Source organism: Ailuropoda melanoleuca, chromosome 5 (genome assembly GCF_002007445.2).
Source record: "Ailuropoda melanoleuca isolate Jingjing chromosome 5, ASM200744v2, whole genome shotgun sequence".
In the NCBI taxonomy this organism is placed as follows: Eukaryota; Metazoa; Chordata; class Mammalia; order Carnivora; family Ursidae; genus Ailuropoda; species Ailuropoda melanoleuca.
In genome coordinates, this window is record NC_048222.1 from 20,743,429 (window position 1) to 20,771,156 (window position 27,728).

At 38.6% G+C, this 27,728-nt stretch overlaps 1 protein-coding gene across 15 annotated transcripts in view; it reads right to left on the reverse strand.

The window, feature by feature from the left end:
- FARS2 (phenylalanyl-tRNA synthetase 2, mitochondrial) overlaps positions 1-27,728 on the reverse strand; it is a 558,277-nt gene that overhangs the window by 442,739 nt on the left and 87,810 nt on the right. For 10 of the 15 annotated variants that reach the window (XM_034660369.1, XM_034660377.1, XM_034660375.1 and 7 more), the window contains one exon: positions 2,769-2,828. The exons of the other annotated variants lie outside the window; for them this stretch is intronic. The gene's annotated coding sequence lies outside the window, so the exon portion shown is untranslated. The remainder of the gene's footprint in view (positions 1-2,768; positions 2,829-27,728) is intronic. 15 annotated transcript variants of the gene reach the window in all.

The following is a 27,728-nucleotide window of genomic DNA, read 5'->3' on the forward strand; positions in this document are numbered from 1 at the left end:
CTACATAAGCAAACCAAAATCTAAGCCCACAAATGCCTCAAGGTTACAATATCAAAATATAAGGACAACCTATCACAAACAGCCGTCTAGGCGTTAAGCTGTAGCCAATCAATAATTTCCTTACTTTGTTTCCACCTTTTCTCTGTAAAAGCCTCTCCCCAAACTCCTGTCCACGGAGTGCTCCTAACTATTTTGTTTGGCATTGCCTAATTCGAATCTATATTTGCTCAAATAAACTCTTAGAAAGTTTAATGTGCATCTGATTATCTTTTAACAGTGCAAATGATGTGATAGGAAACAGTTATTAAATTTTTTTTTTACATCGGACAATGATCACAAAATAGATAAAGCAGCTAAGAAACTATACATATAACACACTATCTTTATTTTTATATGTGTGTGTGTGCCTTATCCTAGAAAAACTACTGTAAGAGCATAGCAAGAAATTAACTCCATCTAAATTCCCTCCCCCCTTGCTTTTACACACCAAGCTTCTGTAACAGGGAAGAGGAGAAATGCGGTTTGTTGCGGAGAATCAGTTAATCGTTGTCGATATTCTGTCAAGGTTCTCCCGAAAATCCCCCATGAGCTATCACAAGGATTATATCAGAAATGTGTTCTTTGAGATGTAGATTTTTGTGGGTTTGCTAAATTTTGAGTCCACCAATCAGTAGCTGTCCATCATACTGTGAAAAGACACAACCCATAATCTAAAAAAATTAATTTTGCATCTCCCTATCCAATTCTTTTGTTAGGTCATAAAGCTTATTGTCCTCATAAAAACTAAAGCATTTGTAGGGAAATAAAAAGTTTTCCTTGACCCTATTAGGGTCTATGGCAGGGTTTGAAAAGTAAAGTGACAAAGACAGATGAACAGGAGAAAAAGATGCAAATTTTGTTAAATGTTTACAATGTACATGGGAGCCTTCACAGGAGAATCAAGACCCAAAGCAGGACCAGAGCAGGAAGCTTTTATATCTTATAGACAAAGAAACAATCAATTTGTGAAGGGTGAGGGGTAGTAAATGATGAAGTAACTAAGGAGGTAAGGGGGTTAGTTTAACAAGGTTTGTACAGATTTCTCGGCCCCAGATTCCCTCCCTGGTGATAATAATGCATTCTTTCCTCCTAGTTTAGGGAGGGTACCTTTCATATGGGAGATTTATCTCCTGCTTTCAGAGAAGGTGGGGAGAAGCAGAATGACCTTCTTGCTTCTGTCATTTTTTCAAATTCCTTCAGCTTAAGATTTTCAATATGCCAAGGGGCCATATTTGGGGGAAAGCATATCCCAAACCCCATCATATTCATGCAGTCAATCAGGCATCCAGCATATTTGCATTAGTGCACCATATATCCCACTACAAAGGCAAGTACTGGGGATATAAAGCTGAACAGATGATGGATAAAAGAATAAAAAAGTGATGGAATGATGGCCATCTACTCAAACTCACAGTCTGGAATTCAACACAATAGAGTGAAGTAAGTACGGCCCTGACACTCTCTGAAGCTATAATATCCTCCCCAGGTCGTATCCCACCACTTAGATGCTTCTGAATCCCAAATATTTATATCCAGACTTGCCTTCACTCTTTGCACTTTCAGAAACTAGCAGTGAATTTGGCAAAAAGTAGGAACTTACTAAATGAGTAAATGACTGTCAAATATACAAATGGCTAGAAGACAACCCAGCGCTCTAGAGGAATTAGCTTTTAAGGTGATTTTTAAAATTCAGTTTTTAATTTTGAGATATTATAGATTTATAAACAGTTATAATAAATACTACAGAGAAAACCCATGCACTCTTTGCCCAATTTCCCCCAATGATAACATCTGGCAAAACTACAGCACCAAGATCACACCAGGCTACTGACACTGATACATTCAAAACACAGAACATTCCAACACGAGGAGCCTTCAAGCTGCCCTTTCACAGCCATGCTCACCTCCCCTGACCACGCCCATCACCCATGGTAACTGGTAAGTTCGTGCTCCACTCCCATAATTTTAGAATTTCAAGAATGTTATATAAATGGCATCATACAATACAGGACCCCTTAGGATTGCATTTTTTCTTTTTCTTTAAGATTTTATTTATTTGACAGAGAGAGAGAGCATAAGCAGGGAGAGCAGCAGGCAGAGGGAAAGGGAGAAGCATACTCCCCGATGAGCAGGGAGCTTGATGTGGGGCTCAATCCTAGGACCCCAAGATCATGATCCGAGCCAAAGGCAGATGCTTAACTGACTGAGCCACCCTGGTGCCTAAGGAGAGGAGAGAGCCTAGAAATGGAATTAATAATTGATCATGCCTGTGTGAGGAAACCTCCATAAAATCCTAATAATGCAAGGTTCAGAGAACTTCCAGGTTGAACGCATCCACACTAGGAGGGTAATGCACCCCACCTCCACAGAGAGAGAAGCAACTGCACTCAGGAGCCCCCGCCAAACTTCACCCTATGTATCTCTTCATCCAGCTGTTCATCTGTACCCTTAATCATGGCCTTTAATAAACTGGCAAACATAAATATCTCCCCGAGTTCTGTGAGTCACTCCAGCAAATTAATCAAAATTGAGGAGGGAGTTGAAGGAACTTCTAATTTACAGGCAGTTGCTCAGAAGCACAGATGACATTTGTGAAGGGCATCTGAAGCGTATAACTGTGTGTTATGAGACCGAGCCCTTAACCTGTGGGGTATGACATTACCTTTGGCTAGAGTGATAGAATTGAGTTAAATTATGGGACACCTAGCTGATGTCTGAGAATTACTTACTGATGTGGAGAAAAATCTCCAGATGTTCAGTGACCAGAAGTATCAGAAGTGAAGCATTCTCTGTAAAGGTAAAAAAGACAGACACACAGGAAGAAGAAATACACCATAGGGAAGAACTGGGTTTCTCCTACACAGGAAGGGAAAAAGGGAGAGTTTTTGCTTTATACCATAGTATGAACGTACTACAGTTTAACGATTCAACCTTTGAAGGATATCTGGGGTGTTTCCGTGTTTTGGCTAGTATAAGGGGGGAAAAAGCTGATATGAACATTCATGTACAGATTTTCATGTGAACATATGTTTTCATGTCTCTGGGATAAATGCTCAAGAGTGTAATTGCTGGGTCACATGGGAGTTGTGTGTTTAGTTTTGTAAGAAACCGCCAAACTGTTTTCCACAGTCGCTGTATATTTTACTTCCTGCCAACAATGTCTGAGTGATGCAGGTTCGCTACACGCTCACTGACCATTTGGGGTTGTCACACTACTTTTTACTTTTGCCATTCTGACAGGTATGTAGTGATATCACATTGTGGTTTAAACCTGCATTTCCCTAATGGGTAATGATGATGAACATCTTTTTGTATGCTTATTTGCCATCTGTAGATCTTCTTCGGTAAAACGTCCATTCAGGGTTTTGTCCATTTTCTAATTATACTATTTTTTTCTCTGTTTTATTGTCGAATTTTGAAAGTTCTGTACATGTTGGATACCGGTCCTTTATCAAACATGTAGTTTGCAAATATTTTCTCCCAGCCTTGCAATTTATGTTTTCATCCTCTTAACAGGCTCTTTAGCAAGTAAAAATCCAATTTTGCTGAGATCCAATTCATCAATTTCTTTTTCTTATGAATCATGGTTTGGGTGTCAAGTCTTGGAATTACTTGTCAAGCCCTAGAACCCCATGTTTTTTCTAAAAGAATTATACTTTTGCATTTTATAGTTAAGCTCATGACCCATTTTGAATTCATTTTTATATAAGGTGTGAGGGTTAAGCCATGGTTTGTTGTGCCAATGGATGTCCAATTGCTCCAGCACCATTTTGCGAAAAGGTTATCCTTCTTCCATTAAATCGCTTTTTTCAAGATTCTCTATTTTGTGTCTATCCCTCCACCAATACCATATGCCTTACTTTACTACAGCTATAGTAGGTTTTAATAAGAAGTGAGTGATTCCACTAACTTTTTTCTTTTTCAGGATGATTTTTAACTATTCCAGGACCTATGTCTTTGCCTATAAATTTTAAAGAAGCTTCTGTATAAAAAATCTTGCTGATTCCAAAGAGTACCTAAAGGGGGACCTGGGTGACTCAGTAGGTTAAGCGTCTGACTTTGGCTCAGGTCATGATCTTGGAGTCCTGGGATCGAGCCCCGCGTTGGGATTCCTGATCAGTGGGAGCCTGCTTCTCCCTCTGCCTCTGCCTCTCCCCTGCTGGTATATGCACGTGGGCACATGCACGCTTGCGCACGCACTCTCTCTCTCTCTCTCTCGTGCTCCCTCTTTCAAATGCATAAAGTCTTAAAAAAGAAAAAGAAAATTAGTTTAAAACAAACAAAGAATACAGTAGAGAACGGAATGAAGGTGTCACTTTACAAAGGAGAAGACTGACAAACACCACTTCAGCCAAGTGATGAAGGACAACACTAACAGTGATAAGTTACATGATAGTATGAACCCACAATATGATGTGATGAAAATGTCCATTACCACTGTGGTAGTTCTCCCAAAAACGCACATCACCCTAGTCTAATCATGAGAAAAACATCACACAAATCCCAACTGAGACAGACATTCTGAAAGTATCCCACAGATACTCCTTGAAACTGTCAAGATCATCAAAATCAAGGAAAGTCTAACAAACTGTCCAGCTGAAGAGAAAGATGACTACAAGTAATGTGGTACCCTGGATGGGATTCTGGAATAGAAAGAGGATATTACATAAAAAATAAAGAAATCTGAATAAAGCATGGACTTTAGTTAATAACAATTTATCAATACTGGTTCATTAATCGTAACAAATGAACCACAGTAATGTAAAATGTTAAAAAGGGGAAAACCGGGTATGGGATGCATGGAAATTCTTCATCTTCCCAATTTTTCTGTAAATCTAAAACTGTTATAAAATGAAAACTTTTATATACATTTCTAAGGAGACAAGTGTTCAAAGATTAAAATTTAGTAGGATTAATAATTTTTACTGCTTCATCAAGGACGTCTTTAAGTGAAACAAAAAAAAAAAACATTGCTGGGGTTTTCATAATAATTGCATTGAACGACTGAAGGAGAACTGACGTCCTCACTATTTTGAGTCTTCCAATATGTTAGCACAGTATGTCTCTACATTTATTTAGGTCTTTGACTTCTTTCAACAGCATTTTACAATCTTCAGCATATAGATACAAGACAGGTTTATTAAATACATTCCTAAGTATTTCATTTTCCGAACAGTAACTATAATTAGTTTTGTGTTTGTAATTTTAGTTCCAACATGTTCTTTGCTAGTATATACAAATGTGATGGATTTTTATTTGTTGGTATTATATCCTGTGACCTTGCAGAAATCACTTATGAGTTTAGGAGGGCATTCTGTTCTGTTTTGTTTTGTTTCGTTTTTGGTAGATTCTTTGGGATAGTCTACAATCATATCATCTGTAAACAGGGATAGTTTTGTTTCTTTTTTCCCAACCTAAATGCCTTTGATTTCTTGTTCTTGCCTTAACTGCAGTGGCTAGAACTTCCAATACAATGTTGAACAGAGTGTTGAAAGAAGACATCCTTGCCTTGTTCCCAAACTTAGAGAGAAAGCATTCAGTTTTTTAGCATTAAATATGATGTTAACTGGAGGATTTTTATAGATGCCCTTTACCAAGTTGAGAAAGTTCCCCTTTACTCCTACTCTGCTGAGAGATTTTATCTTGAATGAATACTGGATTTTGTCAAATGGTTTTTCTTTATCAACTGATATGGCCACATGATTTTCTTTAGTCTGTTGATACGGTGGATTACAATAATTGGTTTTCAAATACTCAATTAAGGTGAATTTTAAAGGATAAATAAAACTTCACCAGACATAAATATAAAAGCATTTGTGTTTATTTGCTTAGTGTGCATTTATCTTTATTAGACTACCAGATGCACAGTGGCATAGATTATTTATATTTTGTTCAACAGAATATACCCAATACTAAGCCCAGAACTGAGCACATTATAAAGACCCAATAAATATTTACGGAGGAGAGAGAAGAAAGAACAGAATAAGCAAGTACACAGCCATAAGTGTATATACATTAGAAGAATAACCAGTCAGCCAGAGCAAGAAGCCAGAGATGATGTTGGGGAGTGGCAAAAAGGCAGAGCCACTACTTCAGAGCATATACATAAATTAATTCAGGATACATCAAAGACCTAAACATAAAAACTAATGAACAAAATGTGAAGCTTTGAGAAGACAACGTATGAGAATATTTTTATAACTTGGAGTAGACAAAAGTTTCTTAGAAAATAGAAAGCAATAATCATGAAAGAACGTATAGATAAGATGAGTTTTTTTGAAAATTAAAATTTTCTGGGGCGCCTGGGTGGCACAGCGGTTAAGTGTCTGCCTTCGGCTCAGGGCGTGATCCCGGCGTTATGGGATCGGGCCTCACATCGGGCTCCTCCACTAGGATCCTGCTTCTTCCTCTCCCACTCCCCCTGCTTGTGTTCCCTCTCTCGCTGGCTGTCTCTATCTCTGTCAAATAAATAAATAAAATCTTTAAAAAAAAAAAAAGAAAATTAAAATTTTCTGTTCTTCAAAAGACATCTTTAAGAAAATGAATACGGGGGCGCCTGGGTGGCACAGCGGTTAAGTGTCTGCCTTCAGCTCAGGGCGTGATCCCGGCATTGTGGGATCGAGCCCCACATCAGGCTCCTCTGCTATGAGCCTGCTTCTTCCTCTCCCACTCCCCCTGCTTGTGTTCCCTCTCTCGCTGGCTGTCTCTATCTCTATCAAATAAATAAATAAAATCTTAAAAAAAAAAAAAAATGAATGAATACAGAAGCCAAAGACTAGGAGAAAATATTTGCAAAATATGAATATTGAAGCTGTGATATATAAAGAGTCCCCATAATTCAATAGTAAAAAGACAAATAATCCAGTTAAAAACAAATGAATAAATAATTTCAATACACTTCAAAGAAGATATACGAATGGCTGATAAGCACATATAAAAGTGCTTGACATCAACAGTCAGCAAGAAAAAGCAAATAAAGCCTAGTGAAATACCACTACTAGTTATTGCCACTATTATCACTAATTATTACTATAACAGTATAATAACTAAAATTTAAAAGACAGACAACACTGGGACACCTGGGTGGCTCAGTCGGTTAAGTGTCTGCCTTCGGCTCAGGTCATGATCCTGGGGTCCTAGGATCGAGCCCCACGTAGGGCTCCCTGCTCAGCAGGACTTGCTCCTCTGCCTGCCACTCTCCCTGCTTGTGCTCTCTGACAAATAAGTAAAAATTAAAATTAAAATAATTGATTAGTTAATTAAAAAAATAAAAGACAGACAACACCAACTGTTGGAGAAGATACGGAGCAATCAAAACTCGCATATATTTGTTAGGGGTGACATAAAATTATATCACCTCTTCAGAGCAACGTTTTATCAAATTAAACATGCACCTGTCCTATGACCCAACAATTCTAATCCCAGATATTTAACCAAGAGAATAAGTCTACAAAAAAAGACTTGCATGAGAACATTCATTGTAACTTTACTGATAACAGCTCCAAAACAGAAACCGCCCAGATGTTCATCAATATAAGAATAAACAAACAATGGCATCCGACAGTGGAATACCGCTACATACACACAAACAAGTTACTAAAGGCACAAATGGATGAATCTCAGAAACATCATGATGAGTGAAAGAAACCAGTCACAAAAGACTACCTTTATGTAAGGTAATATAACAGATAAAATTAACATATAGTGGAAAAAGAATTAAAACAATGCCTTCCTTTGGAGGGTGGGAGTGGAGATTAATCTTCAAAAGGGGCATGAGGTGACTCCTTGGGGTATATAATGTAAGTAATGTTTTGTATCTTGATAGGGGCTTGAATTATACACATATATACATTTGTCAGAACTCTATGCATTTCACTGTACGTAAATTATACCTTCAAAAACAGAATTATATTTTTATATGCATTTGGAGAAAGTCTGCAACTTACTTTGAAATTTATTTTCAAAAAAGAGATGGACATGATTGGTAGATGGACAGAGGAATAGACAGATATGTGGTAAAATGAGCACCGTAACGTATTAATTAAAAGAATAAAAAAAAAGAACCTAGGTGGTGGCTTTACAGAGGTTCATTGTAAAAGTTTTTGAAATTGTACTGTATGCTTGAAATTTTTCATAACAAAATGAAAAAATGGGCAAAAGTAAAAATGGGACTAGACCAAGCCCACGGTGGTGCACTCAAGAGTATGGCTCTCACCCTGTAATGTCTAGTTTTCAAACCCTAGGGTTCTATGGAAGTGGCTCAGGGGGTGACAACTAGACAGGAAGGACCCTGGCCCTCATGACTCCACAGCAGCACAGCAGCTCTACTTCTATACACTTGACAAACTGGAATTTCATGCCAATAGCTTTCAAGGCTCCAACAATGCAAAGAAACACAAGCATGCACACACACACAGAAAATCACTGCTGGAAGTGATGACGAGTTGCACCCAGACAAGTAGCATGGGCCTCTTCGAGGAACAAAACACACATCTTTTTCAGGAATGGCTGGGTAAAACATGCAAAGTGGTGGCTCATATGTCTCCTCATAAAGTGGAATACTGAAAAACACTGAAGATCATTCATTTACTATCTTGACCTTCCAGATTAGAAACCTGGGTGAGCCAGGGAAGAGACTTCCGGGGGACAGCTCATCCCCGGGAGTCAGTGTGAGGCGGACCAGGCCCAGGCTCATGAGGCGTCGCCAGGCCCCTGCTCCTTCTTCTGTAACTCCGTATCCTGCCATGATCCCCAGCACCCCTGAGGCGTATTTAACGAGATTTTCTAGTTGTGTCGGTGACAAGGTATTTGAAAAATAAGGTCTGTGCTTCATAGGACAAAATGCTTCAAAAACAGAAAGTCCATTTGCTTCATAGCTGTCTGTGAAAGATTATAGTCCTATTTTCTGATTTTGACATTTATCTGAAATTCAGATTCTACTGCATAACCTAATATGAGCTATGGAGATAATTAATATAAATGTGAATATCTCCGGGTGAAGTGGGAGAATGGAGGAAAAGAAATGTTTTTAAAGTTCAAGCCACTTTCCTGTGCCACTTTACAGCATTTAATTGCCTGCTATTCTCAAATATAAAATTCAAACACTAAGGTGAAATTCCTCTCCTCTCTAAATCTCTATCACCTGTTCTGCACAAAGAGTGTGTGGACCTCTTTTACACATGTGTGTCTGAAAAGCTGTGGGTAAACTGCTATGTAATGGAGCTCTGGAGTTGATCTTTCTGCATAACCAAGATGCCTCTCAATTTAAGTTACCTGGGGGTGAGGCAATACCCCTGTCGAGCTACCAATTTTATAACCTAGGCAGCCTTGGGTCTTTCTGATATTTTCCAAATATCAAAATAGCAGCTTGCCTTTAAGATTTTTTACCTTTACAGCAGAATCAAAGACCACCATCTCTAAAAGCTACCTATCTTTTCACGAACATCTCTTATTAAAGATCTGGTAGAAGAACAAATAATTGTAATCATGATAATGGCATTATTATTTGTTGAGTCACTAACTGGGCACTTCACATCTATTATCTCATTTAGTCACTGTCACAATCCAAGACTAATATTATTTTGTAGAGAAGGAAAATGAGGCTCCAGTTAACACACACCAATAAAGGGTGCTGGTAAGAATCAGAAGTCCAGATCGAACTCCAAAACCCACAGTTTTTCCACCGAGTTGGATAATGCAGATGAATCTCAGTTGTCCTGATCAGGACCCCTCACCCCTGTCACACTGAGACGGGGGATCCATCACCTGGCGCAACGCGTCCTACAGACGGAGGCTTCAAGGAGGTGCACTTATGCTGCTTCCGTGACCACTCACTCCTCTAATACGCTGCCTCCTCCCTAAACCACTGGCTCAAGTGCCAACAGCTGGCCTCTCGGCGGAGCAGAACAGGGAGGCAGAGTGTATCCAGGAGGGCACTGCACAGTGCACAAGACACGAGGAGAAGACCAAGGGGCTGCCGGCCCCGTCATCTACCTCAGGCCCCCTTCGAGTCCGCTGGACCTGTTACAAATCCCTGTGATCCTCCCAGGGCACTTACTGCGTCATCGCCATCTCCCCTCTCCTGTGCAGCGATGGCACTGGCCAGCAAATGCTCCCCGCGGAGAACGAGGTCCTTGCCACAAGGACAGCCAGTCTCTCCGCAGGAAGCGGCCACGGTGGCCTTTCTGAATCACGATTTCAGACACAGAGAAACCGGACGTGGAAGGCCGCTCACCTTGAGGTCACCACAGGAAAAAACGCAATGGCTTCTGTGACGTTTGGTGACCTGAAATCTAGGCTGACATCCATGTCCGTGACCACACACCCAGAAACCAGCGTGAGCTCAGAAAGGGAGGCACAGAAGGGCAGAGAGGGCCCGGGGCTTCCAGCAAAGGGGGCAGAGGGCGTTCCAGAACAGGGCAAGATTCAGTGTCAGCCATCATCAGACCCACAAACCACTGCCACGTTTTAGTTGATTATAGCTAAAGAACTGTTTCTTTTCTTTTAAAGGGCCTGGGGAGGTAAACTGCATTTTGAAACACTTAAGGGGTAACACTGATGCCACAGTCCTAAGAGAAGAGGAATGAGAGTCTGTAGGGTGCACAACTGAAGAGACAAAGGCCCTCACCCAGCCCCAGGATAACCCCCCCATAGGGTCCTGGCACCACTACCTGCTAGCCCAGCTCACCCCCCCTTCCCTGTCTGCAAGCTTGCCTCTCAGCCTGTGGACACCCTTGGGCATCCACAGGTCCTAACAAACGCCATATCTGTCATCTTTTCGTATGGTTCTTTCTCACTTTCATTTCCACTTCCGTATTTGGTCCTCTTTATTTTTATATTGTATCATAAATTAATTTCCTTGTTATGAGCTGCCCTCAATTATTTAGTTAAGAGAAATGTAAAAAATTAAAAAATTTTAAAAAGGGTGCCTGGGTTGCTCAGTCGTTAAGCGTCTGCCTTCGGCTCAGGGCGTGATCCCAGAGTCCTGGGATCGAGCCCCACATCAGGCTCCTCTGCTGGGAGCCTGCATTTTCCTCTCCCACTACCCCTGCTTGTGTTCCCTCTCTCGCTGGCTGTCTCTCTCTCTCTGTCAAACAAATAAATAAAATCTTTAAAAAAAAAAAAAAAGATACTTTAAAAAAAATTTTTTTTAAAAAGAGAAAGTTAAAAAATAAGCCAAAATAATTCCCATTTTCTTCTCTGTGCCGGGCTGAAAACAAACAAAATAAATAAACTTGTTCAAATTATATCTAAACAAGAACACTGTTTCTGTGTAAGGATCTGAAAGTTTAAGTAGAATCACATTGATCATGAACACCAACGTGGTCATCTTACAGAATAGAAAACAGCCCCAGAAGACACTAAACAAGGATCACAATGTTATTTGTGGGCACACCACAACTTTACAGCATGATGTCCATGCAATCAGTGCTTTCAAATGTTTTTCTTTTTATGATGTTATATTAGTCATCATACAGTACATCCTTAGTTTTTGATGTAGTGTTCCATGTTTCATTGTTCGTGTATAACACCCAGTGCTCAATGCAATACATGCCCTCCTTAATACCCATCACCGGCTAACCCACCTCTCCAACCCCTCCCCCTCTGAAACCCTCAGTCTGTTTCCCGGAGTCCATAGTCTCTCATGGTTCATCTCCCCCTCTGATTTCTCCCCTTCATTTTTTCCCTTCCTTCTCCTAATGTCCTCCCTGCTATTTCCTATGTTCCACATATAAGTGAAACCATATGATAATTGTCTTTCTTGGCTTGACGTACTTCACTTAGCATACTCTTCTCTAGTTCCATCCATGTCGATGCAAATGGTGGGTATTCTCATCCATTCTGATGCCTGAGTAATATTCCATTGTATATGTGGACCTCATCTTCTTTATCCATTCATCTGTCGAAGGGCATCTCAGCTCCTTCCACATTTGGCTATTGTGGACATTGCTGCTGTGAACATTGGGGTGCATGTGGCCCTTCTTTTCACTACATCTGTATCTTTGGGGTAAATACCCAGTAGTGCAATTTCTGGGTCATAAGGTAGCTCTATTTTTAACTTTTTGAGGAACCTCCACATTGTTTCAAAGTGGCTGTACCAACTTGCATTCCCACCAACAGCATAAGAGGGTTCCCCTTTCTCCACATCCTCTCCAGCATTTGTTGTTTCCTGCCTTGTTAATTTTTGCCATTCTAACTGGCATAAGGTGGTATCTTCAATGTGGTTTTCATTTGAATTTCCCTGATGGCTAAAAATGTTGAACATTTTTTCATGTGTCTGGTAGCCATTTGTATGTCTTCTTTTGGAGAAGTGTCTGTTCATGTCTTCTGCCCATTTTTTGACTTGATTATTTGTTTTTTGGGTGTTAAGTTTGAGAAGTTCTTTACAGATCTTGGATACCAGCCCTTTATCTGTAGTGCCATTTGCAAATATCTTTTCCTACTCTGTGGGTTGCCTCTTTGTTTTGTTGACTGTTTCCTTTGCTGTGCAAAAGCTTTTTATCTTGATGAAGTCCCAAAAATTCATTTTCACTTTTGTTTTCCTTGCCTTTGGAGATGTGTCTTGAAAGAAGTTCCTGTGGCTGATGTCGATGAGATTACTGCCTATGTTCTCCTCTAGGAATAAACTTAATCAAAGAGGTAAAGGATCTATACTCTAGAAACTACAGAACACTTATGAAAGAAATTGAAGAAGACACAAAAAGATGGAAAAACATTCCATGCTCATGGATTGAAAGAATAAACACTGTTAAAATGTCTGTGCTGCCCAGAGCAATCTATACTTTCAACGCCATCCTGATCAAAATACCAATGGTGGTTTTCAAAGAGCTGGAACAATCTTAAAATTTGTATGGAATCAGAAAAGACCCCAAATCGCCAAGGAAATGTTGAAAAAGAAAAACAAAGCTGGGAGCATCACGTTGCCTGATTCAAGCTATATTACAAAGCTGTGATCACAAAGACAGCATGGTACTGGCACAAAAACAGACACATGGACCAATGGAACAGAATAGAGAGCCCAGATGTGGACCCTCAACTCTATGGTCAACTTATCTTCGACAAAGCAGGAAAAAATATCCAATGGAAAAAACACAGTCTTTTCAATAAATGGTGCTGGGAAAATTGGACAGCTACAGGCAGAAGAATGAAACTGGACCATTCTCTCACACCATACACAAAGATAAACTCAAAATGGATGAAAGACGTCGATGTGAGACAGAAATCCATCAAAATTCTAGAGTGCTTTCCAATGTTAAAAGGGGTAATAGTCAAACCACCTCTCCTGAGCCACATATCCGCAGCTGGACACACACATCCCTCTACTTCCTCACAGTGGAGCACAATAACCAACAGTTCTACTTTGCCAAGTAACATTCACTTGTACAAATATCTAAAAATTGTGTCACATTTACTTATTTTCTGAAAATGGGCGGAAATGGAAAAATACAAGTGCTGATACTAACAGTACGACTGAAACGAAGATGGGCATAATTAAGAGCATAAAAGGGATGGCTCACCATCAGCTGGCCAATTAGAAGACAGAAGCTGTTCAATTCAGTATGCAAAGGTAACAGGGAAAAAGGACAGATATCCCCAGCACCAAGACCATAATGTCTAAAGATAGTCCAAGCAATAAGGGTCAGTGATAGAAAACTTTAAAAGATGACAAAAGTACTAAATGAAAACTAGCATCAAAAGAACATTCCAGTAACTCAAATACACAGGGAGGGGGAGCTTCATGGGTCTACTTGCCAGGTATATACCTTACTTACCAGAAGAATCAGGGTAACCAGTACCCTGTTAAAAAGAAAAAAGAACAAGCCAGCATCAAAGGTCACTAGTTTCTGCTCTACCCCTTACAAAACTACCACTGATAACTCCTTACTTCTAACAGTATTAACCGTTTATTTCACAGATTACAGACAGTACAATTACTGACAAAAGCAAAAGATGAGTTACAAAATTACTACTTTGTAAAACTCTCAACATTTCAGTTTAACCTAAGTTTAATATTCTATAAATACGTGTACATCACATAACACTTGGACACAAAAATCCACATTTATCCTTTAGTTCTCTGGAAATATGAAGCCACATGTTTAACTTCTGTACATTAATGTTTTAAAACCTTTTTCACGAGTAAATTGTGAATGAAAGTGGACGGCAGCCTATAGTGGCAGAGAAAAGACAGGAACCCACTCTCGAGAGCAGTACATCTTTTATATTTCTTTTGGTAGGCTTCTCTCCTATGAGTAGACTGCACTGGCTCTGTGACATCTACTCTGGCTACTCACAAGCTATTGGTAACTGTTCATGTTACTGGCAGAGAATTCCAAGATCCATAGGATAGATACAAATGAAACACTCAGCAGCTGGATGTTCCTCCACTCCATTCTTAACCCATGTAGAAATGTGGTCAAAGACAAGTCACATTTTCAGCTACTTTTTTAAAATAAAGTACATCCAAGGAAATTAGTATTGAATCATAAGCAAAAATTCATCGGTTAGAGAAGGAAATAAATCAAACCACAAAAACCACTGCAACTCTAAGCCTCATTTATAAGCTCCTTCCTGTAAGACAGGAGGCAAAGAAGTAGGAAGATGGAATTGTTCCTCCAAGAAAAAGCACTCAGGATTACCAGGATCTGCAAGATAGCCAGAGAATGACTATGTAGATTTCCATTCATCTGTAATGATTTGGTTAAATAAATAAAATAAAAACAGTAATATCAGAGAGAGTCATAATAAGACTAACAAGTAGAAGGTAAAAATAAAAAATTTCAGTGCCCTCTTGTCTTTTGGGGCTAAGTCTTTTGGTGGCCTGGGAAGTTAGACTTTACTACTATTTTCTTCTAATAAACTATTGAGGCCTTATTCACCTAGTTGTTGTATGTTCTATCTTTTTAAAAAGTCCCTCTCTTGATCTCATCTTCCCCTCCAGCTACTACCCTATTAATCCCCACTCCTGCACCATAAAACACCTCCAAAGTGTTACATGTCGATGTCTCTAATTCCTCTGCTCCATTCTCTCGGACTCAGCCCAATGAGGCATTTATTTGACCACAAAATAGCTCCTGTCTAGATCATCAATAACCTCCACATTAGTAACGCCAAGCGCAGGTGCTTGGCGTCCATCTTTCTTGAACAATCAGCAGCATTTGACGAAGTTGCTCCCTTCTTTTTCTTGAAACACATTCTTCTCTTAGCTCTCGGCTTAGCATCTGGACTTCTCTTCCCTTGCTTCTTCTTCCTTACTGGTCAATAGCTTATTCCTGCTCATCAGTCAGCCACCCCTAAACACTAAAGTGCCCCAGGCTCAGTCCTCAAGCCACTCCTCTTGTACTACACTCACTCCCTAGGTGATCTGATCCATCTCACAATTTTAAATATCATCCATAAACTAAAACTTCCTGCTTCTATCCCTAGCTAAAACCTCTTTCTCTACACTTCAGATCTACTCAGCTATCTACTCAGCATCTCTACCTGGATTCTGGTAGCCATTTCAAACCTATTACATCCAACACTAAGCTCGTGATTTTGCATTGCTCCCTGCAATGTGATCTTCCCCACTTCATCCTTCTACTGGATCAGTCAGAAACCTTGGAATCATCTGTGATTTCTCTGTTTCTCATGCTTCATATTGAATCCATAAGCAACTTTTTTGTTAGCTCTACTTTTAAAACGTATGTTGATTTAGGGGTGCCTGGGTCGTTCAGTTGGTTAAGTGTCTGACTCTTGGTTTTGGCTCAGGTCATGATCTCAGGGTCCTGAGATCAAGCCCCACATCAGGCTCCACACTCAGCACGGAGTCTGCCTGAGATTCTTTCCCCCTCACTCTCCTCCCACCCTCTGATCCTCCACCTGCTCACATGCTCTCTCTCTCTCTAAAATAAATAAATAAATGAAATCTTTAAAACACATGTTGATTCCAACTTTTTTACCTATCTCCACTGTTACCACCCTAATCTAAGCCAGCAATAGCTCTCACTTGAGATTTTACAATTGATTCATATCTGGTCTCCCTCTTTCCATCCTTACTCTCCTACAGCCTACTTTTCACATAGTTGCAAGTGTGCTCCTTTAAAAACTTAGCATATCCTCAGCTCCAAAAACTCTGCCCAACATAAGATGACCCCGAATGACCCACATCCTTGTATAATCCTTTCCTCTTGATTATGAGCAGGATTTGCAAATATGAAGGCTACCAGTTCCATGATTATGTTATGTTATATGACAAAGGTGAAAGGGTTTTACAGATGCAATCATGGTCCCTAATCAGTTGACTGTGAGTCCATCAAAAGGGTGATTATCCTGAATGGGTCCAGCTCAATCAAGGGAGCCCCTTCGAAAAGGTGGTAGGTCTTCCCTGGGCACAGAGACTGGAAGCAGCAAAGATTTTCCTACTGGCTTTAAAATAGCAAAGACCTATAATATGAATTATCTACGAAGGGAGCTATATGGCAGGGTACTGTGGGAAGCCTCTAGAAGCTAAGGGCCTCCATACAACAGTAGCAAAGAACTGAATTCTGCCAACAACCATATTAGTTTGGATGAAGACACCATGTTCCAGATGAAAACGCAGCCCAATAGCACCTTAATTTCGGTCTTGAAAGACTGTGAAGAAAAAACCCACCTGAGCTGTGGCTAGATTTCTCACCTCCAGAAACTGAGACAATAAATGGGTACTGAATTAAGCCACTAAGTTTCTGTTAAGTACTATGTACCAAGAGGGTGTATATTCAATAAATACTGTTGAGCAAATGGTTTCTCATTCATTTAGATGCTCTCAATCATAAAAGCTACATGAATCAAGCTTCCCAATACAACTGAAGTTCCTGATTGTCTGATGAGAGCCTATTTTATCTCCAATTAACAGGATTTGATATCCTAAAAAATTAGGCAGTAGAAAAGGGGCACATCATTTCAATCAAATTGTGTATGATGGTAAAAATCAAATTCAAAAGAAAATAAAAAAGAATCAGGGCTCGTTAATTTTCCATTTCTACTGTATTCTTGGTGCTCTAAATAAAAAATTGTATGACAAATGCTCTAAGCATTGATTAAAAAAAGGAAACAGGAAAATAATAGCGTAGAGAATTTTGTGAGTCTGAAGATATGATGTCATGCTAAATAACAGGGGAAAACTTCCCTGATGTATTTTTAGAACTTTTTAAATAGAGTGCCTTTGTTCAAATAATTCTTTTACTTTGGAGTATCTAAAATATAACTCTGGATAGAGGTTAGTTTGAAGACAAAAATAAAATCCACCAAAAAATAAAAATAAATTTTTGGGTGTCAATGTAGAAGATACTCAAAACAGGAATATGAAAATAAAAAGTGACACCATCACAATTCATTAGGGGTGCGGGAACAGCACACTAGCAGACAGCCAAACTCCAACCACCATCTCCCCGGAAAATTCTCACGGCCTCCCTCAAAACTTCTCTTACAGGACATACGATCTGTATGCATGGCCAGAGAGCAGGCAAATGAAACTGGAACATGCACACAGGAAATTCACTCCATAAAAGCATTTTCCCCCTCCATTTTGTCTCCTCTTTTTCTCCTCAGCCACCATGCAGATCACTCCTACTCCACCAGTGTCCAATTAATTTAGAGCCTTGGCAACCTCCAGACAAAAAGGACAGAAATGGCACAGCCCTGAAAGGACAGGCAGCTTCCGGAGAATCGGGGAATGACCCCAATGCCCACCACAAGAAAGGCTTCAGGTAGCCACTCCCAAGACCACTTCCATCTTTCCTTTAAGGGAATGGTACTGCAGGTTGTCTAGCAATTTCTAATATTAGGAAATGTATGCAAGGGGCCCTTGGTGGCACAGCGGTTAAGCGTCTGCCTTCGGCTCAGGGCGTGATCCCGGCGTTATGGGATCGAGCCCCACATCAGTCTCTTCGCTATGAGCCTGCTTCTTCCTCTCCCACTCCCCTTCTTGTGTTCCCTCTCTCGCTGGCTGTCTCTATCTCTGTCGAATAAATAAAAATAAAATCTTTAAATAAAAAAAAAAAGGAAATGTATGCAAAAATGGTTTTTGTAAAATGCCAAATTCCTGACTTTGATTTTTAAGGAAAAGACTTTCAAATTAAATGGATTCATTTATTTACCTAAGAATCAGGAGGATCAGAGGAGTAAAGTGAGAATTCCTATAAAGCATTCTGAGACCTTAGGAATAAACACACACACACAACACACACACACACACTGGTAGTAGGATTAACTCTTACCCAAAGAAGACCCTAGTAAGAATGTGTTCCTTGATCTAAAAAAATAAAATAATCAACGAGTCTGGAATATTTCTAGGATATACACAGTCATACTCTTGGGACACATGCCACCACCCCAAATCAAACAAAACCTTTTATCTGGACATTTGATAGAAGCAAGGCGGTATAAAAAGACATCTAGGTGACTGACTAGTTAGACCAGGGCAAGATAATTTATCAAACAGTGAGGCCTCATCAATAAATAGGAAAGCAGACTCAACATCAACCCCAGCTTATTGTGATGATTAAATGTAAAAGCCACAGAGGAGGAGCTCATTAAGTATTTAGTGGTTATTAATATTAATCTAATTAACCATGATTAAAAACATATTATAGTTATCTTTGATTGAGCTGGTTAGGAACATTTCACAGGTAGAATTAAGTGACTTATTACTGAGATGAAACTTTCCCAATTAAGTGACAGATTCTAAGAAGTTACACAGTGGCTGTGGAGTACATTTTTCATAAGAGGATATAAAATAATGACAGAGAGGTACAGTCGCACCAGTCATCACGAAGTCATGACTTCGGCCACGTTGGTATCTTTACCATCTTGCATTTTTCACATCTATGTGTTTGGATAAAATAATTTGGATAGGTCTGTCATTTTATGCTATTCAATCTCCCCATTCAACATATATCTCTATTTATTCTGATTTTTCATGGTTCTTTGTAAATTGTTGTAATTTGCTTCAAATTGACCTCTTTTATACCCAGTAACTCCCCTTATTTACAGGGAATCTAAGACCCATAGCAGGTACCTGAAACCACAGACAGTATAGATCCCTATATAGCCCATGTTTTTTCCTATATATACACACCTATGGTAAGGTTTGTAAATTAGGCACAGTAACAGATCAACAGTAACTATTAATAAAATAAAACAATTACAACAATAGCATGTAACAGAAGTTATGTGAATGTGGTCTGCCTCTCAAAATACCTTACTGTACTATACTCATCCATCTTCTGATAACGTGAGATGATAAAATGCCCGTGTGAGGGGGCGACGTGAGGGGAACGATGCCGGCACTATGACGTAGTGCTAGGCTTCTACAGTCCTGGTGATCTCCTGCACCATGATGACTGTGGGTAATGGATGGGTGGAAAGTGAAACTGTGGATAAGGGGATACTAATTAGTCATTGTTATTATAAACAATTTTTTAAAATTATAACTTTAGTTCCTGTTGGTTATTCCTGAGATTGAAAAATGCTATTGATTTTTAGGAATTTTAAATTCACTCGTTGAGCAAACTGTTATTTGTTCTAATAGCTTATCAGTCACTTCATTTGAGCTTTCTAGATAGACAGTTACCTTGTGGCCAATAATACTTTGGTTTCTTCCTTCCAGGAGCCCTGTTCCATTACTTCATGTGTTATGTTCTTACATTGGCTAAGTCCTAAATTTTAAAACAATGATTGGTTGTAAAGTATTTACTTTGTTAGAAATGATTTTGTAACTTATCTAGAGACTGCAAGTTAATTTCCACCGTGAAGAAAGGTTTTTGCGAAATTGTCACATTTCCTTGGTAATGCATCAGTGAAATCTGTTCATATTTGGGAAGAACAATTGTAATTTTAGAGAAAACCAAAATAGCTACTTTGAAAACTTATTGAAAGCAGATTTTTAAATAGATTATTATGTATTTTTTTCCTTTTTATATTTCTAAGTGGCAACTTCGTGATATCGGGAAAGAGAAATTCAGAGTTAGAAAATATGAGTGGTGTGCCTGGATGGCTTAGTTGGTTGGGTGTTTGATTCTTGATTTTGGCTCAGGTCATGAACTCGGGGCGGGGGGGGGGGGGGTTGNNAGGGGGGGGGGGGGGGGGGGGGCTTGAGATTCTTTCCCTCTGCCCCTCCCCCTACTCATGTACACACACGCACGCACACACACACACACTCTCACTCTCTCTCAAATAAATAAATAAATCTTTAAAAAAATAAGAAAATAATATGAGTTCAGTGGTTCTAAAGTAAAATCCAACTTTCATGTATACTTGTTATAATGGGTATTGGTAATGTAGAAAAAATAAAATCGTTTCCATTTTTTTTCATTAGAGACTCAGCAGAATTATCTTTCCTTTAGTATGCAAGTAACATTTTTTATTCATTAACTTGCTTTTGTGGTGTGCTGTTTTCTGTCTCATGAATTGTCTCCAATCCCAGAAAGCTGAAACCACCTGCTCGATTTGCTTCGGTGTGTTTACTTCCCACACTGGGTACCTTTACTTGTATGCAGGTGTCTTCCTTCTTTGCTCCTCAGCAGTCTTTTGTGGAGCTTGTCACTTGTCCTAAGGTTCTGAGTAGAATCCACATAGAACAGGTAGGAGCTGTTCTCTGGAAGCTTCTGCAGCAGTGACATGCCTTTCCCTGTGTCTAAGATGCCTGCCTTTACTTCCATCCCCTTGGTTACCAAACCTGTCTACCTGGCAGCATTTTTCAGAAGTTCACCTCAATGAGGGGACTTTCTCTGATCATCTCTGCCAGTAGTTCCTGGAGTCGCAGGGCACTTTATGGTACTCTTTATGGTATTTAGAACTCTAGCCTGCTTTCGGTGTATCTGAGACACGTTTATAGTTTGCCACAATGTTTCGTGGCTGGGTCACATTTCCCACAAATCCCCAGTGCTTGGCACTGCCGCTGTGTTTTGAATGAATGCGTGGGAGACCGCCTGTATTTTGGTGCTCAGTGCTCTGGAACATGCTTCTTGTAATTTTCCTACATGCTTCCCAGATCTACTAGACTTTTCTGTATATTCTCTTTTTCTGAAAAATACTCTTAATAATGATCATGATACATGTTTTATTATTCTTTCCTGAATATGTTTTTTTCTCAAATACATTATTTTCACAATGATCATGACACATAAGTTATAATACATAAGTTGTTTTCTGTGCTTCAGATATTGCTATTAAAAATTAGTGGAAACTAAATATTTTTTTTAAATGGCTTTTCCATTAAAATAAAAAAACATACTGGAAATGTACCAAATTATTTTAATGTAATTTCTAATAGAAATGTCTATGGGGGTGTTTAGGAAGACTGTAAATAATACCCAACTTCATTTGAAAAATTAAACAAGTGACAGGAGCTAGAAATTTGTTGAAAAATAACAAGAAAAAAGCAACAATGAAAACTGGCAAAAGAACTGACATTGCAAATAGATTCTATTTTTAAATTTAATATATATCCTCATAAACCAGTGTAGAAATAAATAAGTAGTGTTAAGAAACTGACTATTTGGGAGAAAAATGAACTCATCTCTGCTTCGCGTCATATGCCTAAACAGTCTGTAGAGAGTTCTGTTATATGTTTAAAAACAAAAGAAAACAAACAAAAACTGGAAGAAATATTGGTAATTCTTTAACTGATCTGGGGTTAGGAATGACTGTTTTACAAAAGAAGCAGATGAAATAAATGAAAGACACGTAAGTTTGACCACATGAAAATTTAAGACTTTCGATGTTATAAACATCAAAAACTTCAAAGTTTAAAAAAGAAACCTGGGAAAATCTCTGCAGTGAATGACAGAGCCAGTCACTGTTTACTTGAGCTCTGGGACAGAGTATCAGCTCTTTGAAATACTGATGGCCTTTTCAACATTCTACTCCATGTAAATAGTTCTTTACATAATTTTAAATACATATCTGGAAAATATAAACTACATTTTATTTCAAAAATAAATCTGGGCTTTTGAAAATGGTTTATTTGACCATAGATTTATGAGATCCCACATATGTGAAAAAATATCATTGATCTTAGAAACAGTTTCAAAAGACAGAGCTTTCAGTTACATGGGTATGAAATAAAGTCTCTGAGATTTTTAAAAGCCATGAGACTGCCATGCCTTTGTTCTTCCAGAGAAAAAGCTATCTTATTTTATAACTCTAGATAGATATATTTAGAACTAAGATTTTTTTCCTCTACTCTGAGCTTTCTTACAAAAAAGCAACCTTGCCTTTTAGTTTGTTTTAATCCCAAAGGAGACAGTATGTGAAAAATAAAAATAAAGCACAATAGGAAAAAATAGTTGGAAATTAATGGCTAAAATACATTTACGCCTCTGTGATTTTTCATATCAAGTCTTGCAAGAGCTCTGTGAAGAAATAGGTCCACTGTTTCCCTAAGTTTGCGCTAGAAAGAACTTAAGCAAGTGGGGACAGCACTTCTGAGGTTCAGCAGTGTGAACAATAAAATTTACTGTCTCCCCTTCTCTGTAAAAGGACAAGTACCTGCCCAAAGGTATAAAAAGAAATTGAGTCAAATGCATAGATATCCACTAGTACTAAGCTTGTTGTACATAAACGTACTAACACTATTTGACAGTACAACTAAATAAAAATGAGGTCAATGTTTGCATGTCAAATGTTAATGTTTGGTTTGTTTGTTTTACTTTCTAATTTGATAAATATTATATATTCTTTGATTACTGGTCACGTAATTTCTCCAAAACTTAACCTCTAGAAGTAATAGTGAAAAACTCATGACACTTCTACACACTGAATCACATGATGTAATTTTATTTCACTGAATAGCATTACTAAAGTATTTTAAAAAGAGGGGGTTTTACATTACAATTACTAATTGTTCATAACACATTAATTTTCACCTACGAATATTTGATCAGAGGAAATAGTGTGAGTTTTTATCTGAATGGTATCTGTGCATTTAATCAAACCAATTCTAAATTTCAATATTGGTCAAAAAAATAACAACAATATGTAAGTGCAAGACACAAATTTTAAAAAACACATCTATTTATAGTTTCACAGATATAGTCCATCAAACCAGAAAGCCTCAACACTCTTAAAAAGAAACAGGAACACAAAGCACCTACACATGGTTGCCCTGCTGGTTAACTAGGGATCTTTCCCTGGCATTTACTGGCTTGTCATTCCTAGCTTTTGGGCCTAGGTCATAACAAAGGATCAGATGGGGACAGAAGTGAAATGCACATGGAATCTGCAAATGTATGAGGCACTCAGAGCAGTAAAAACCCCTGAAGTGGAGACACTGATTTGGAAGTAGCAATTCTGGGCCAGTACACAGTACTGGAGTATGGTCACATATGGCAGGGAACCAACGCTCTCACGGGTCAAAAGGCAACGAACAGATGATCACATGACTTAGAAACCAAATTTAGTTCCAGTAACTTCAGAAAAATCATTACATCATCATAGAAATCATCAGATCCTAACCTTAACTGGTAGATAGAAAGCCTTGCTCCTCGAAATAGGGCTTATAAACACCCAGAGCTAGATGGCAAAAGACAAGGGCTCCACATTACCAAAAGACAAGCATGGCTCATCTGTCAAGACTGCAAATTTTGACTGAATCATTTTTCCCCCCTGGGGAGATACATGAGTTTTTTAAATTATTTCCCTGATAGTAAGTTATTCACAATTATTTCATGTTAAAAAAAATAGGGAAATATTATAAAAGAGAACAAAGAAAAAAAACATTAATGTTAAACCAAAGCACTGAACTATAAAATATTCCACACTTGAGAGCACCTCTTTAAGATTACTTAGATCCCCAGGTGAGGGTGAGATAATGAGCTGGAACATTCACTCTGCCCTGCCATTAGGGATTCTTCAAGGTCAAGCTCTGACATCATCATTACGATTCCATCACCATCTCCACCATGACCACCGCTCATATAATTTACTAAATACTCATTATTACATCTGAAACCATACTACGTTCCTCATAGACATTATCTCATCCATTGTTGCTAAGCCAATAGACTTGGGAATTTTAAATGTGTACTATCAGACTCTAAAAAATATTATTCATTGATAAATCATGTATATGGTAAAAAATTCAAACGTTATAAAAGGGTAAACAGTGAAAACTAAACTTCCACTGCCTCCTGTACCTCCCTATGAACATTGTGTACGTTATACAATTCCGTGGGTGTATGTACACACATACACACATAAACCCCTCTCCCACAGACTTCATTTGTACACAAATGTTAGCATACTATTCTGTAGCATATACTTACCAGCTAAGAATTTACACTTGTAATATTCCACAGTAGTCAAGCAGTACACAGAGATCTACCTCATTCTTTTTAATGGTGCAGAGTATTCCATATCCCATCACAAGAAAGCCCCACCACGTATGTACTCAGCCACCTCCCTACTGATGAACATTTAAATTTTTTCCAATATTTTGTTAAAATGAGTAAATCTATCAAAAAAATACCCTTGTACATATATGTTTGCATACACATTCCAGCATCTTTAGGATAAACTCCTAAAAGTTGAATTGCAAGGTCAAATGGTTTACGCATTTTAAATTCGAATAGACAAACAGATCTCCCATGTGGCAATGCACTACTTCCAAGTCCCACCAATGAACCCCACCACCAATTATGAGTGCCACATTCCCTGTACCCTTTGTAGCACCGTAAATGATCAAACCATTTCATCTCTGTACTGCCAAAGAGTTTTACTAAAATAAAATTACACTAAATAATTTTTAAGAGATTTTTTTAAGTCCAACTTTTGTGCAATGGACTGTTGTTTAAATCACCATTCATGAAGGGGCGCCTGGGTGGCGCAGTCCTTAAGCATCTGCCTTCAGCTCAGGGTGTGATCCCAGAGTTCTGGGATCTAGCCCCACATCAGGCTCCTCCACTAGGAGCCTGCTTCTTCCTCTCCCACTCCCCCTGCTTGTGTTCCCTCTTTCGCTGGCTATCTCTGTCAAATAAATAAATAAAATCTTAAAAAAAAAATTAAAAAAAATAAATCACCATTCGTGAAATCGAATTTAAAATGTAGGAAGCTGGAGCACCATGGTATTCACAATGAAACACAGAAATACACTTATAAAAGAACATATGATTAACAAGAGAACAGCCTCCTACAGAGGTAAAGGAGGAGGAAAAGCAAATACAGACAATGACTGGGATTACACTCATAGAAGAGATGAGACTAATAAAATCAAGTCTGGACAGCTAGAAGAGTAGAGGAAAGAGAAGGCAGATGGTGTACAAATAAGATGAGTAAAGACAGAGTTCAAAGTCAAAAATACTTAAGTTAGATGCAATTGGTCTAATAATACCTGGCTAGCGGTTGCTCAAAATACCAATAGCTCAGTCAGACAAGAAAAGCAAAACAAAAGTCAAATAACACAGCTTTATAAGTAACAGTGGCCAAAAAGAATTTCTAAAATTCAACTCTAAATGGAGACCAGCAATTCAGAAAGGTTCTAGGTGACTATATCCTTTCAACAAGGTTCAAAACCCTAGTAGGGCAGGACTTTCCTTACACATTTTTACAGATGTACTATAAAACATCTTAAAACATCTCTTAAAAACATCTACTTAATATGATCATGTTGATCAAAATAAAAATAAAAACATGATGCTATAACTTTATGTTTCATCTTGCCAATAACTGCAATTCAGTCATTTCAAACCCAAGACAGCAGCAAACTCCAGCAAAAAGAAGGATACTGAAGAAAAAAGTCCTGGTTTCAAATCTGTTACCTCCTTAACTAGCAAGTCATTTAATCTTTGGAAACCTTATATGCAAAATGGTTACAAATGATATTGATGAGGGAACAGAAGGCAAGCTGAGAACAAAGCAAAAACTCACACCCTGCAAACCACCCCCCCCCCCCCACCCCGCTCCCCTGGGATGTCTGTGACATTCCTCAGGCACTCCTGGCTGCCCTAAAGGACAAAGAAATAGTCAACCTATAGAAACCACAATTCTGCAAGACTTGAATCTCCCTCAGTTTACAAATGTCTTAGTGATCTACAAGAACAAAGCATTCCTATCAGTAACCTAGCTTCCAGAAGGGGATGTAAATACAATTAAATGTCTTTATAACCTGCAGCCCATTGACAGATACTTGAAGCAGGCAGTGTAATGTTCTTCCAGGAAGTTCCCAACTATCTTCATGTTAATACCTTACCAGAGGGGTAAACAACCTTGACCTGACAATATCAAGGCCTCTGGTATCCTGAGTCTTCTTTAACATATGAAAGTGCTCTCCTGAAACCTCGCTTTTTCCTTACCTCCCCCAACCCCATAGTATATAATCAGCCACCCCTCACAACCTGGGGCAGCAGCTCTTTCTGCCTAGGGGTCCTGTCCCCCTGCTTTAATAAAATCACTATTTTTACACCAAACACGTCTCAAGAATTCTTTCTTGGTCCTTGGCTCGGACTCCACCCCACTGAACCCCACCTATATCCCACAACTTCATCAAGTACCACTTAAATACTGACTGCTCCCAAGCACATCTTTTAGTTTTCTCTAATTTCACTGATGTAATTTCATCAAAGCAGTTAAAAAAAAAAAAATCACTCAATGATAAAGGATGCCTAGACAATTCAAAAAGAAGAATGGTACATTTTAGAAGTTAAGGATGCAAAACAAAACAAAACCATTTTGAATTAAATTTAAGAGGTCTTATACAAAACCCCTACATTAATACAACATTCTTGATTTGATCTATAAACCTAAGAATTATTCATTTTGCTGAATAAAAGCAAATTCCTAATATCTGCTCTTCTATATTCCGTAACACTGAACCACTACGTTTCTAATATAGCTCATCCCTCGTCTGACTCTAGTCATCTCTCCATGAGTGTTCACCTTACTTGCTCTGCCCATATTTTCACTACTCTGGCACAATATCACGGGCAATAAATTGACAAATAGTGTTGAAACCATGTAATAGTGACCTTGTTTTCTTCATTTCCTCTCTGACTCTAAAACAGCTTATCCCCAACATAACACAGGTATATACCTCTGGGAACATTAAAAGTAAGATTCTCTGAGACAGCACGGTTTTAAATAAAGCAACTTAAGTTAATCTGAGTAGGTGTATCATCAATCATCAAAACCAGCCAGAAATTGCTAGAGTAGCATCTTCCAAACTTCACATAAAAAAATCTGTGAGTTTCTTAACATTCTATGCTTTCAATTAGGCCTTCTATGGCTCTGCTCATTTTTTTTTTATAACCATATACTTCTTCCTATTGATTCTTAGCACTTCATATATTGGCAGGAAACCACTGCCAACCTAATATAATGCCATGCATTTATGCAATGGTTTTTAATTAAGTCATTCTGGAATCTCCTTAGCATTTTGATGAAGACGATGCTTGTCTTCCTTGAAGTGAGGGCAGCTGAATTTTTCTTATTTTTCTTTGCATTTCCAGTACCTGGCCCAGTGCCGGCTACATAGTAGGTGCTCAGTGTCTATCACAAGTTGCCAGAGTGATGAATTCCTGGGTTTGAATCCCAGCTCCAGTACTTTCCCAATCTAACCAGGAAAGTGAGCAAATCACGTGACCTCCCAGGTCTTTAGTTTCTTGTCTGAAAAATGGGAACGAAGAATATCCATTTTACAGAGTTTCTGTGAAAACTGAATGAAATAATGTATT